Here is a 14275-nt window from a genome sequence, read left to right on the forward strand (position 1 = left end):
GGATAGTTGTGGTGCTGCCTCAAAATTCATGTAAACTCTTGTTTAACTTAGCCTTGGTTTCTGAGCAGCTGAGTCGTCAAGCAATGGATCAGCACAAATGAAATGAGATTACTTTTTATTTGCAATGTATCAATGTGGCAGATTGAGGGAATGAATTTCTCTGCTGTAGCTGTCAGAGGGCTTCACTGTGAGACTGGTTTCTTACTGGGCCTTCTGATTTTGCAGTAAATGTCATGGGCATCTAAAGGAGAGCTACTAGCTCGGTGACAGTACTAGTTTAGCACTGGCGATCGCTCTACCAGCCTCCTTATTTTGTAAACCCAATTAATTTTGGAGCTAATTTGCAAATTGGGACCTGTTTTCTGAAGTTGCTTTTAATCTAGGTAAGTGAGATTATTTGCTGGAGTAATGGATAGAATGTGGTGGGTAAGAGCACATCTTGTATGGAAGAAATTTGGGGTTTTGGAAAATGTCCTTATAGGCAAATCCTTTTTTAAGGCTTCCTTTGAGCAGCCTTGCCCTATGTACTGAATGGAAACAGAGATCTTGAGAGAAATGGTAATAGTTGATTATTGCAGAGTGAATATGCAGGTCATCTTTAGGTGATCCTAGATTTAAAAAAAAAAAAAGCAGTGGGGTGGGGAAGCTCCCTGTAGCAGAATTCTGACATATGGGAGTAGAACTGCTGTCTCTCCTGTTCAGCCTCGGCACCTGAACTGTCAGCGTATCTGCTAGTAGTGGTAAGCTCATGTTTCTTCTGTGTGCCAAGCTGGGAAGAGATGGGCACATTCTCAAGTGCTGCACTTTTTAAGTATTTGTTGATAGCAGAGAGCTGACATGACTTGGCGTCTGTATCAAGCTCTTGACAACTGTTTCTGTTTCTCCTCTCCCATTTTCCCTTTCTTGTTGGCTTTGTTTTCCCACTTATTTTTTGAGTCCTGATACTCCTTTCTGCACGTTCTCATAAGCAATTTGCCACGCTGTTTGTTCTGTCCTGTCATTCCTAGCCTAACATCAGCTGTCTAGCCCTGATTTCTGAGATATCTAAGACAAGTGACTGCCATCTGCTCAAAAAGAAAGGTGTTTTTTCTATCTGTTCCTGCTACTTACTGTAGACCAGCTCTGGTGCTGCTCAGGCTTCTGAAGCAAAATAGAACTACCCCAACATAAAACTGGATTGTCTTAATCTTTAGCTGATTCAGTGTGTTACAGTGAAGGGGGTAGTGGTCTCAAAAACTGGTGGGAAAGGAGTGTGTAACTTCGTAGTTGAGAGCATGGTTAGGGAGGAGTGGGATTCCCAAACGCAGCAGTTCTCTGTTACACTATCCTTCCCTCCCCCTCTCCTGCTTGCTTTCAGCTCTGTCTCCTGGACAGCAGCTGAAGTTAGTTATGGAGGTATCCTTTTATAGTCAACAGCAGAAGCCACTCCAGAGGATGACCTATGGTGGATGGTGTACCCGACCCTCTGGGGATGACACAAGGAGGCAGCATGGACCCAGACATCTGAAAAACAGTTTCCCAAAATTAGGTGAAACTTAGCCTTGGAAATGTCATTCTTCCACTCCTAGATCTGCAGTTCTGGATCTAGCTTTTGTTTCCTGGCATTTGAATTGGGCAGTTGCTTTCTCTTGAAGGCTTCTTGTTTTGGCATTAGTGTCTGAATTGTGTTGAGACCTCTAGGAAGCATTCTGCTCAATGCTTTGCAGGTGGACTCCTCTGTGAATCTGTAACATGCTCTGTCCTGAGCATGTGTATAGACTAGTTCAATGAACAAAACAAAGCCAAAGGATATTAAGATGGTAAAAATTGTGTGGATTTTTTTTTTCTAGAGGGCAATTTTTGGTACAGAAATTTTGGACAGAAATTTTCATAGGGAAGAGAGCTTTTCAGAAATTCTGCTCCAAAGCAAAGGGAATTAATTATTTCAAGGTTTGGATTTCCCAAAGTTGAATTCTAGCAAACATTGTTTTCTCAGTGACGTTTCTGGCAATGACAGAATAGGAGATTACAACATATTGATAAAGCAAAGCATGAGGCAAACGCACTTCATGAAAAATATTAATGCAGATGTTTGAAGTTTAAGAAAGGTTAAGAGAAAATAAAAGATCTGATAATGGAAGGTGTTAGCATTGACAAGGCTACCAAGTCCTGGTCCTGCAGACTTCTAATCTGGAGTAAAGCCTGTCAGACATCTACTAGTGTCGGTATTGAAGAGACTTGAACTGTTGAGGTGATGATGCTGCTGCTCAGCCCGTCAAATAGGGTGTTGGTAGTTTGCTTCACTACTGAAAGTCCTGAAGCTGGGTTGGATTCCACCTAATTGCTGTGAAGTTCGAGTCTGTTCTTGGGAGTAGTTAAGTCTCATCAAGGAATGTCCTCATTGCCTACTGCCTAATAGTTTAACTAGACAAACTATCCAAGTGAAATAATTACATTTTCACGGTAGTGTCTACCCTAAGATAACTGTGTCAATGCTTGAAGTGATGTATGATGAAGTTTGAAAAAATCCTGTTTTTAATATTAAGACGTTTTCATCTTTATACATTTCTTCTGCTTCTGTAGAGTATGGAGGCTTTGTAGTCCTAAAGAGGAAGCCTCAGATGCCTTTCCTGTGAGTTAATGAAGGACATGAAATTCCCCTCACAACATGAAACTCTGCTCTTTGTTTTCCTGCCTCTTTAAAAGTCTCTCCAAGGGAATTTATGCAAGCAGTCGCAGCCCGCTTTTTGAGGTGGTGAGCTGCGGCTTGTTTGACAGTCAGGGTTTGCTCGAGCAGTTTGCAAAGAGCACAGCTGCTCACCTGCTCTCTTAGCTTGAAAGAGATTTGGACAGAATACCTTGGCCAGTAGTTAGGACAGCAGGGCGGAACTGGAGAAGAGACAGTCTTAGGTTGGAAGACAAAACTGCTTTACATAGGACTCTGTAGGTTACATTGTTTGGAAATCACTAGGATCATGGAGTTTAGGGTGGTGAGTTGCCATGAAGCAGAATCTGCATTGCTTTGGTACAGTCCAGTTGTTTCATTATGGCTTTATTTGAAGCATGTTGTAATAACTCCATTTTAAAAGGTGGCATGAAGTTAGAGATTATGGTGTGAATGTCTGTCTGGAAGGAACTGCTTTCATAGCTGGTGAAAGGTCTTGTGGAAGCTACTGCTGCATGCTTTAAGAGCCATCTTCATAGCTGGATTTTTTTGTCTGGGTACCCTGAAACTAATTAAGTTGCAGGGCACTAAATACAAGGAGTATGTACTGTACATGTATTGCTGTATCAGGTGTATGGTATTGTGCAGCATGCCAATCTTTGTACATATGGCAGGCTGATCTAGAAGCCTTACAAAGGCTTGTGCAAAACAAATTTGGCTTGGCAGACTGATTGACTGATGATTGGCTTGACTGATGGATTGCATTTTCAGTCTGTCCTCAAAAACAAATGAGAAGTACTTTTTGTTTATGGGTCAGATTTGTCTAAAAACTGTATGTTTGCTTTTAGAGCTTCTGTTGTTACTTATAAGAGGTTAAAACCTGTGTTCGCTTGGAATTGTTTGCTGGGAGCTATGCTCTGTTGGATCTGTTACCTGTCCTAACTTCTCATTTGTTTCTTGCAGTGTATCTAAAGGGGATTCTCACCTGTAGAAGACTTCTTTTTTTTTTTTTCAGAACGTGAGTCACTTTCTTGATGTTATCTTCCATAAAGATAACATGCTTGCAGCACCAGCTTTTTGAGAGAACGTTGCTGGAAATGTTTAAGCATGTTAAATGTTCTGATTTGTTGGAACTACGTATTTTGTTTTCTAAATGGTTCTGGAGTGTCCTGTTGCAAAGATTACCTTAACTTTTCAACCTGCTTTTAGATGGCAAATTTCACTTCATTATATTTTCTTTTAATTTCATTTCTTCCTGCTTACAGCATCTGGTGTTACTTGTTTTTCAGATGAGAGGAAATAGCAAGACTTTGGAAAGCAGTCAGAATTTACAAACATTTGTTGATTGGGAAAGAGGAGAATACACCTTCCAGGATAGATTTGGATTAGCCAGAGATGCGTAAAATAAACTCCAGAAAGTTACTGCTATCATCACTGTTCCAGATATAGGGAATAAACATGGTATGCACATGGAAGCACGTGTGCTTTTGAACGGCTATCAATAGCGTTTTAGCTATTGTATTTCTTAAGAACAAAGTGCAGCTGTAACTGCTTTTTGTGTCACATTGCTCTGTGGTGTTGCAGTCCTAATCTGGTTTAAGAACTGCGGCAGTTGACCCCTTCTCTAAGAGCAATCCCTCAGTGCACAAACAACTCTCAGTGGCAGCTTGGTAGCTTCAGAGCACTTTTCACTGTTTCCTGTTCTTACACAGCCTTTGCTTTTATTTGATCAGTTTAAGGCACTGTCTGCACTAGATTTTTAGATGCATGATAGAGCGTGGTACATGGTAACCACTTATATTTAGGTCATATTTTTTGGCATTTTTGGGTGTGGTTAGATACACAGAAAAGCTTTTGCCTCTTTTGCAACTAAGTTAGATATAAGTAACTGTTACATACCTTTGCTTAAGAGGTAAGGAAAATGAGACCATCACCTAGGGCATTGCTTGATGTCATGCCTGCTTTTGCCACATGCAAAAGACTTTGGGTTTCTTTTCAGTGTATTGAACTTCTCTGAGGCTGGATCTTTACCATCACTGCCCTAGTTACTCCTTTTAATGCATGACTTAATATTTTTCTGTTTCTTTTATTCGGTTGGGAGCTTTATACTGCATTGGTATTTTCTGTGTTAATAGAGCAGTATATTTTGGAGACTTAACCTCTTGTAGAAGTTATGTTTCCAGTGCATTTTGACTGATTTTAACAGGGTATCTACTTTGATCTTACAGCTAAAAGGCTGAAGTCTTACGACTGGTGTTTGTCTCATCAGTGACCTCAGCAGGAGTATCACATGTGTTGTTTTTTGAGGGTGTTGTAATGGAGATCACAGTGGGTTTATATGTGCTCTGACTTTGACTTGTTCTGAGATTTGTGCTAAATGCCAGTGTTATAGCCATTTATGCCTTTACGATGATGTGTATGATGAATTGTGTTTCTGAGGATGCTGTAGCTTCATGTGATTTGTTTGGTATCCTTTCTTAAAGTGTTATGTAAATGACAGTTTCAGATTTTAAGTGCTTCCCTGTAGGGGTTTCAGTTACACTTGAAGTTTATATCCTTAACTCAGCATACTTAACTTTGCATCTGAGAAAATTGTGAACCTCCTACAGAAGTCTCATTAGCATTAACTGTCTGAACTCTGCAGTATCAGCTGTGAAGATGGGTCAGTACTAATTCATAACTTGTTTTTCTAGACTGGGGCTGATTTTTGTGATATTTAAATAGCAAAGATTAAGTGAGGGAAATAAATCCCACGTGTTAATATAACACATGAACGTTTTGTAACAAAATGTTATTGCTGTTCTGTACCATAACTTTAACATACTGGTATAGTGGTATGTGGAGCTATTTCTTCTTGTTATTTAAATCTAGACGTAAGTAACTTTGAAGTGATGCAAAGTTCACATCAGTGTTTGTGTTGCATTTAGTGATATTAGCATTGCAGTATTTGCAGCTGTTAATGGTGAATAAGGTTTGTTGCACATCTACTGCCGTAGCTGTGGATTGCCCTTGTGAAGGGAAATTCTGATAGTCCACAGCCTTAGACACAGTCCTAACGCTTCCCTAGTGTGAGACCTACAGACGGTGTAGTTGCAAAGTGAGTTGTTTCAGTGAGTTGCTGTTGTGGAAAACTAAGCCTGAACAGCTTTCTGTAGCTGACCTGACTCACCCCTTGATTACCCTGTGGCCAGATCCCACAGTGGGGAGGTGTGTGAGGTACATCTGTGAGAGGTGATGAGTCAGCATTGCCCCTTTAGGTATCAGCGTGCAGTTGCACTGACCTAGGTAAAATGTTTTCTTAAATTTCTGGCAGACAGTGTCTGTCATAATAATATTTCTGCATCTTCCAATACAACTATTCAATCACTTAACTCGGCTTTAGTTGTAAAATGGTCTGTGCACATTTTTGAGAATTTTGGGAATAAAGGTGAATTATTGCTGCTCCAGCAGTGTTTTACAGAAGGTTTTTCTGTAGTGACTAAGTTAACTTAAACTTTTTTTGGCCTCGGAGATGTAGGAATACTTTTATGGTCTTTAGAGACCTATGGATGACTGTACAAGTTCAGAGCAAGGTCCGTTGTCCTTGAGGAGTCGGGAATGGTATCTGTATCACTGTCTATTTAACAGCTCAGTGGACCTCCTATGGCTTTTTTATTTTTTTAGTAGTTTGCCAAAGCTATTTTGAGCTTTTTTTTTTACCCTCTCAGCATCCTGTGGTGATAAGTTTCAGGGTTAAATTATGAATCTTATAAAAACTTCCTTTTGTTTGTTCAGCTGCTGCAGCTGGTGGCCATGAGTTACTTTTTTCTTAGGTTATGGATCTTTGTGCTCTACGTGATTTTGTTTGGCGCCAGTGTACTTTGCTACATCCCATATTCTCTCTCCAAGATGAACACTTTTAGTTTATTTACTCTTTCCTTGTATGAAATCCATTGCATTAACTTACTTGATTTCAACAGCATACATCTCTGTACCCTTTCGTGTTTTATAGATGAACCAGAGCTGTATTTTAAGTTATAGAGACACTCTGGAAGTAATAAAAGCCATCTGATTGTTGCCTCTGATTTTTTCTAATTTTCCAGTATTGTTTCTTTTGGACTTCATGAACTTGGCTGATCCTTGATCTGAAGTTGTCTGTCATCTTTTACTTGTCAGTGGGATTAGCTAATTTAGAACTAATTTTTATGCATTATATAAATAACAAGGGGTTTTTTATTATTGTTCTGACTGAAGGTAGTTTTCACATTTGTTAGCACTGCATTTCACCTGCCATTTCAGCATTTGGTCATCCACAAGATCAGATGGTAGCTGTTTGCTATGAGCTCAAATTTTGTGTGCCTTGAATAATAATAAAGTTCATTCTTCATGCCTTTTGTGAAATCATGTGTAATTTGAGTAGTGCGGGTCCTAAGACAGATCCCTATGGGATGCTTTTGATACTCCCTTCTTAGTGAAAACTAATCATTTGTATACAGCTGTTGTTTCTTACTTCTGGAGCACCTCTGAATCTTCAAGAGAAATCTCCTAGCTCATACTACCTTTGTTTAAAACAAAAACAACCCTTGATGAGGTGTCTTTTCAAAGGATATTCGGATATGGTATGATAACTGAACTACCCTGTGTTTATAGCTAATCGCTTCAAGGAGCGTGGACGCATTTTGGGAAGATTGTTTCTTTCTACCAAAGCAATGCTCATTCTTTTCTATTTTGATGTTTATGGAAACACCACCAAGTCTGTTCTTCATTATAGCTTTTATCAGTTTACCAGGCTTAGGCATTTTCTTTACTGGTCTGTAGTTCTCTGGATCTCTTCTTTCCTTCCTTGCTCTTGAAAGGCTTGGTTCATGTTTGCTGCCTTCCATTCCTTTGCTACTGAGGCTGTGCCAAGTACTATGTTGCACGCTATAGCTGAAATTTCAATTTAGTGCTTTGTAATCTGAGTGCTTTGTACTGACAGATATCATGTAGTCCGGGCAAATTGCAAAGCTGTTGTGCTTGGTCACTCTCTCTGATGGTTCTGTGAGCTATGGAATTGAGATGAATCGTATTTATAGCAATGCCCAGAAGAAATGCAGTATTTAAAGGAAGTGGAACGGTCTGCCATTTCAAGACTCAACAGAAGCTGTTACAAGAAAAGGAAGAAATGGAGTCCATGTGAGTTGTATTGACTTCTGTTGACAGAAGAGATGAGTATCTGATGTTGATAGGATCTTAGTAATGGGTGGCATGGAGAAGGTGGGAAGGTTATTTTCTGTTTCTCTTTGCACAGGAGCTGAGGGCTTCTCAGAAAAGGTGAGCAATTGCCAAGGCCATAAGAAATGAAAGGAGGTTATTCTTTGCACTGTAACTGAGATGTGCAGATGATTTCTGCAGGCTTTTTGTAGAAGTTGAAGTTTCATGGATTACAGAAGTGACTAGAGAAGTCTAAAAAATGCGCGTAAAGCTTTTAAATGTGGGTAGTTAGTGAGACTTGAACTGTTGGAAGAACATCTTGGTTAAGTATTCCTGTGTTATTTCCCTTGTATATTCTTCTTTATTGGGAAATCTTGGATGCAGTTTTTGGGGCTTGATGGGCTCATTGATTTTTTTTTTTTTCTTTTTTTTTTTTTTTTAGAGAGCAGGTGCATTCCAGAACTGGACTAACTTTTAACGTTTGTGGGTCTTTTTTTTTTTTTTTTTTTTCTTTTTTTTTTTTTTTTCCCCTGAAGTGCTTGTCCTGATTCCACTTGCAGGAGTGTATGGCCTTTTAACTCTCAGGTTCTGCTGCATGAGCAGCAGATATATTAACAAAAGAGCTCATACTGAAACAATCTTTGCCAGTCACTGTGCTGTTATAACTTCTAAAAGCATATGGTAGCATACTGGAGTCTTCCTGAGGAGGTTCCGAGTTCTGTTGCCTGTATACAAACACATTCCTGACGTTAGAGGGCATCACCTACCACAGGCATGGACTCCTCAGTATTGGTTGGCTGCATGGAGGGATAGGAATTAGGGTATCTCCATGTGGATACCATTGAGCAGATGGTGACCGAAGCTTGCACTAGTCAATGTCTGTGGTGGAAACCCAGGACCTGCCTTCTAGATCAGGATGCCACATCAGGACCCAGGAAGCGCTGGTGAGGTAGTGTGTGTTGCAAGTGAGGGGCTGGATCTAGGACCATGTTTTTGAAGGTTGTGTTTTGGAGAGGGTAGTGAAGTTAGGGCATGAGCAATGGGAAGGTAATGGCACAAGGCTAGAAGAATCCTGGACCATGGAGTTAGTATTTAGGAAAAAGGAGAAACCGAGATAGACTATTGGGCCTGGCTACCCAAACCTATCATATAGCCTATCAGCTGATGAATCAGAATTATAAAATTTTTGCAATAGCCAGTTTCTTGGAAAAGTTATCTTTATTTCTTTCAGACTGTGTCTCTAGGCGTTACTATGAATAAGCAGAATTGGTGTGAATTTCATTTTTGTCATTGCTTGTAACCAGCTGAAGGCCATCTTTTAATTAATATTTGGGATGTGGAAATTTTTATAGGTATTCTCATAAAACCTAAGTTTGAATTTTTTACCAAAACTTACTGCTGACCATCAGCATGATGCTGGGTAATTTTGGTGGGGGTGGCTTGCAGCTAAGTTGTGTATGTGTGGGGTTTTTTTTGTTTGGTTGTTTTTTTTATTTTTCTGGTGTTTGTTTTGTGTGGTTTTGGTTTTTTCTTTCCCCTGTTGGAAAATACCTGAACAACTGTGACTTTTCCCAGCACCTCAAGTGACCTTGACAGACAAGGTGTTTCTCTCCTACACAATAGGTCAAGTGTTAATCTTGTCCAGTAACGAACCAATTTAGCTTGTGAAACTTGCAGCAAACTTCCTGCTTGTTGCTGGATTAATTTTCTGCCAGTTCAGCTGCTAGAACTGAATTGCTGTGGGAGTTTAATGACCCCCTGAATGAAAGGAGTGTGAGGTGGTGGGAGGGCTTTCCCACCTGAAAGCTTGTCCTCATTTGTGGGTTTGCGAATCCTGAGTAGGAATGGTTTACCTACACTTGTGCCCTAGGCATCTGCCTCACCCTTCATAAGGATGACTGACTGCTGGCCTCACAGCTGCTGAATGCCCTCAAGTTACAGGCTGTTGCATTAAATTGGCTTCAGTTTTCTGTCTTCCTCTCCAGAAGATGGGCCCTCCGGCTGTGGTTCTTAGGGCAGCTCCATCAGCCCCACAGCAGAAGGAGTGGTTGGTTACCAGATCAGGTGGTAGTGAGGCTTGTCCCTGCTTCCTGGATAACATCCTGCTTTCCCAGAATGGGTTTTATAAATGGTGGATGATCCTGGATCACTTTCTTGCAGGTGCCTGGGAGAGAGGGAGAGATCCAGCCAGAGATCCAGCTCTCTTTAACAATATTTTTACTGGCTGAAATAAAAAATGGTAAACTGTGAAAATTGAAAAGGGTTCACTTGAGAGGAGCTGTAGATCATGGGGTGTGCATGCAGTTTTGTGCTATTCAATGAATTTTTAAAAATGGAAGTATTGGAGTGAATTCACTCTCATCTAATTGAAACCTGAAATCTTGGATTTGGGGGCTTGTTCATTTCTTCTCCCTACTTTGGAATTACTTTTTTCCAGTTGATGTTTGTAAATGAAAGCTTCAACAGTCTATATGGAAATTCAGTAAGCCTTTATTCTTAATTTTTGGCACTTTCCACGGTGTATTCAGGAACCAGCGGAGATTTCTGGTAAATCCCTTCTTTGCGTTTTTTTTTCTTTCTTGCATTTCTATGTTATCTATCTTTTTCCCTCTCCTACTCTTCCATACATCTAATCATGCTTGGTTAAATCCTGACCCATGCCAGAAATCTCCAAATATCAATTCCCCTTCAGTCTCTCCTCCAGCTACTAATACATATTTAATGCAGCAAGCATTTTCCTGTTTTTTCTGTTAATATGTTTATTTCAAATAGTGTGTGTGCACACAACAGGATGAGACTCCTAAGCATGCTGGTAAGCAGAAGGTGAAATAGTGTAGTTGAGGTCAGTGGGGCTGTGTATGTGGCTCGTGCTTTGTCTGTACTTTGTTCTCCATTGATGCTGAAACTGTGCATCATCTGATCACTTGGCTGTATGCATTTGTTCCAGATGAAATGTGAGCATGTGATAGCATTTAAGTTGTGTGAGCATGTGGTTGTGTAGTAAAACAGCCAGCGGGCTATTTTAAGAGGGCAGATGATAACCTCATGTAGTACAAAATCTTTTGCAGTAAGATGACTCCTTCTCCCCATGCCCGGCTCTTGCTCTCTGACATGCTCTGAGTGTGTCTGTGTCTATTAACACCACTGTTCTAAAACAAATCTGCTTCAGCAATCTTACTGTGTGTCTGTGATACTTTGATAACAGTGACTTGAACTAGTATTTAGCTACTATGTTCCATTTTACAAATGGAGAGCTGGATTGCAGGTAACACTACCTATTTTGGACCCAGAGAAATTGGTTTTCTTTTTCTTTTTTTTAACTTTCCATTATCTAAATTAAGCTTTTTGCATCATTTTACAGGCCTTTTTTCTCATTCCATACAGTATGGTTTTTGAAACTAAGCTGGTACTTCAGAAGCTAGTTGAGAAGTGTTGGCAGAACATATATCTAGACAGAAGGCATCTGAAATGTTATGGGAAGCTATCCTTCCTGTGTTGTTAGGTAAGAGTATGGAGATGTTCACAGTTTAGCTGATGTGTACTTCTTCATTTTAGAAAATAAATTAAAAAATCAAGTATTCCAAAAGGAGTCATTTCCCTTCCTAAGGTTTGAGACTTAATTGCAAGTTTCCTGAATATGTCAACTCCTTCTTCCTTAAGAATTGGTTTATTCTGAGCCTTAAAAAAAAAAAAAAATCAGTGTAACTACTGAGTTCAGCCACTGGCAAACAGCAGTTTGTAAAGCCTTGCATAGACATGGTTTGTTTCTGAATGTTTATATTGAGGATATGCTTTCAGACCGTGGCCAGGCTAATTGGGCAGCCTGTTTCGGTAGTCTTAAGTGACTGTTACTGTTGCTGTCCTATCAGTTTGATGTGTGATCCATTTGAGGTCAGTCTTCATTTTCAGTGCTCTTGATACTTGCAGTTAGCATGAAGTGTTGGTCCGGTGTTTGTGCAGAGCCATCTTTTTATTGTTCTTTCCTTAAGGCTTTTTCCCAGCTTGTTTCTTTTTAACTTATTTGGTGAAAAAAGTCAGGAAGAAATTGAAGATGTATGAAAATGATGGAGCCATAATGTATGTTTATACTTCAAAATGGGAAACAGTTTGCAGATTCCATTACAGTAACTTTGCTTGCAGGTATGACATTTATCTATAAATTATGGAGGAGAAGGTGGATGCTCCATCGTGGTGGTGTTGGGTGGGCTTGGTGGAAGGGTAGGTGCCCAACAGCTCAGAAGTGGCAGAAGCTGGGGGATGAGTAAGTACCTTCCCAAAACTACAATCCACTACTGTGATTTAAAAAAAGGAAAGTGCAGCCGCACAAATGACCAGCCGCTCCCATGACTTGCAGTTGTTCGCATCTATCAGGGATCATAGTCTTGCCAAAGTGACCACTTGATACTATTACATCAGGTGAATTAAGACCAAAAACTGGCAGGGTTGTTTTTGTAACTGTAAGTTATTGCCAAACTAATTATCAGCATCTGTCTTAGAGAAAGGCCTAAAAATACCTCCACAGGCTTTCTGCTGCCACATTGATATCTTATGAATTATTTATAAGAGAAGAAGCTGATTTCCTTAAGTGTAAGTGTCTCCTGTTAAAATCAGAGGCACAACCCTGGAGTAGATGTTAGCATGTTCTTTTTGGTGGGGGTGAAAGTGGGACCTAAAAGCTGCAGCCTGTTTCTTCTGGAAAAATCTCCCATGAGTTCTGTGAGTTTCGCTGCTGTTGTTGTTTCTAACATTTGGGCTGGTGTTTTTATTAGCTGTGGCACTGGATCCAATCCCCATGGCAGTTTTCACTTATGGTCTACTCACACACTTCAGTGCTGAATAGTTTGTCATCAGTGGTGTCCAGAAGAAATGCTCTGAAAGCAGGAGCCTTCTTTTTAGCAAAAGTTTACTGACACATCACAATTTTTCTGTAATACCTAAGCTTTTAAGCACCACAGAAGTTACATCATTACAGAGTCACAGTCACTTTGAAGAAGAATACTTCGACACTCTTGAGAAACTTCTCAATGGTTTCTTGTTGAGGCAGTTCTGTCAGTTCAGAGACTTGAGCTTTGACCTCTGTAGCATTGCTAGGATATGACTGGTGTAGTAGAACATGGGAGATTAAGTAGAACCCATCAGCACGTTTAGGAAATTAATGTAACTTGTAGTTAACTGAGCACCTAGTCTTGGTCATCTGAATGTATCATTGTTTTACTGTACAGCAGGCCTTCATCTAAGCAGGTGGACATTGTGCTTCAAGCCGAGTGAAGTGCTTAGTTTTCGTTTTTACTTCTCATTCAGAGGCCTTTGGTTATTGCATTTCTAAGAATTGGACCATTGGGAGAAGGATAAGGTGGAATTTTTAGTTCTTATTCTTAGAAAGAAAGGGTAGTTACAGCTCAGTAGGATATCCTTCACCTTTCTCTTGTGGTTTTCCCCAGAATATGTGACTATTTAACAATGTCCTTGTTCATCAGTTATGCTGGCGGTCTGTGATGGCTTGTGCACTTATTAGCTGAAAATTAATTTTTCCCATTGTCACTGAGTGCTTACTCCGCTTCATAGCAGAACTGTCTGCATTTATTTCCATGTGCATATTTTGTGGGTTTTTTCCTCAGTCCTGTGTGTCTTCTTACAGTATTCTCCATGCATTTTTGGCCTGGATTTCCACAGCTGTGTTTCCTGATTTATTTTAGGAGAGTAGTTTACATAGTTCTCTGTGTATTTCGGAAAGAGAGGTAAGTTTTATTGAACCAAATCTTCCTCGGGGTATATTTCTGGCCAAGTTTCCCTGTTGAGGTCCCTCTCTTCGTTGGCAATAGAAAGTGCTTATGCAATTGCTCTGTTTCAGCTAGGCAAATAGGCGTAACCTGTTGGGCTGGCAAGTACCGAGGCACCTCAGCTTCAGTGTTCTGACCAAATTTTATGTTTGGTAATTTGTGTTCCAACAACTTTTATTTTTGCCTGTAGTTCCAGGAGTGTGAGCTTCCTCAAGTTTAGTACTCAGTTGTGTATTAATACTGTATGCCACAGTCTCTTTTTCAGTGGCAGCTGAGTTTATTATGGTGTGTTATCTTCTGTAAGATTCAAAACCTACAAAGCAATTTGGAAGTGATTTAGGATGAAGGTGTGATTGATGTAATTCTTGTTTTGCGGTACAGGTAGAGATTTGGAACAGGCTCATGTTTTCTTACAGGCTTACACAAATGTAGGCAGTGCTAACTCTTCTATTACTTGTTTTTAAATTATGTCTTGGTTTGCTACTAATAAAAATTTATAGTTAATTCTACAATTTTCTTACTAAAGAATTCATTTGAGGGTAGTAACTTGCTGTGTCACATTCTAAAATCAGACAGATTTGGAAAACTTCAAAATTGTACAGTTCATCTCCAAAAAGGAACTTAGTGTTTCTTTGTGTAGCTTTTCTTCTCATGACATTTTTGCTGGCGTTGCTGAAAA

Source organism: Buceros rhinoceros, unplaced genomic scaffold (genome assembly GCF_000710305.1).
Source record: "Buceros rhinoceros silvestris isolate BGI_N320 unplaced genomic scaffold, ASM71030v1 scaffold16916, whole genome shotgun sequence".
Classification (NCBI taxonomy): domain Eukaryota; kingdom Metazoa; phylum Chordata; class Aves; order Bucerotiformes; family Bucerotidae; genus Buceros; species Buceros rhinoceros.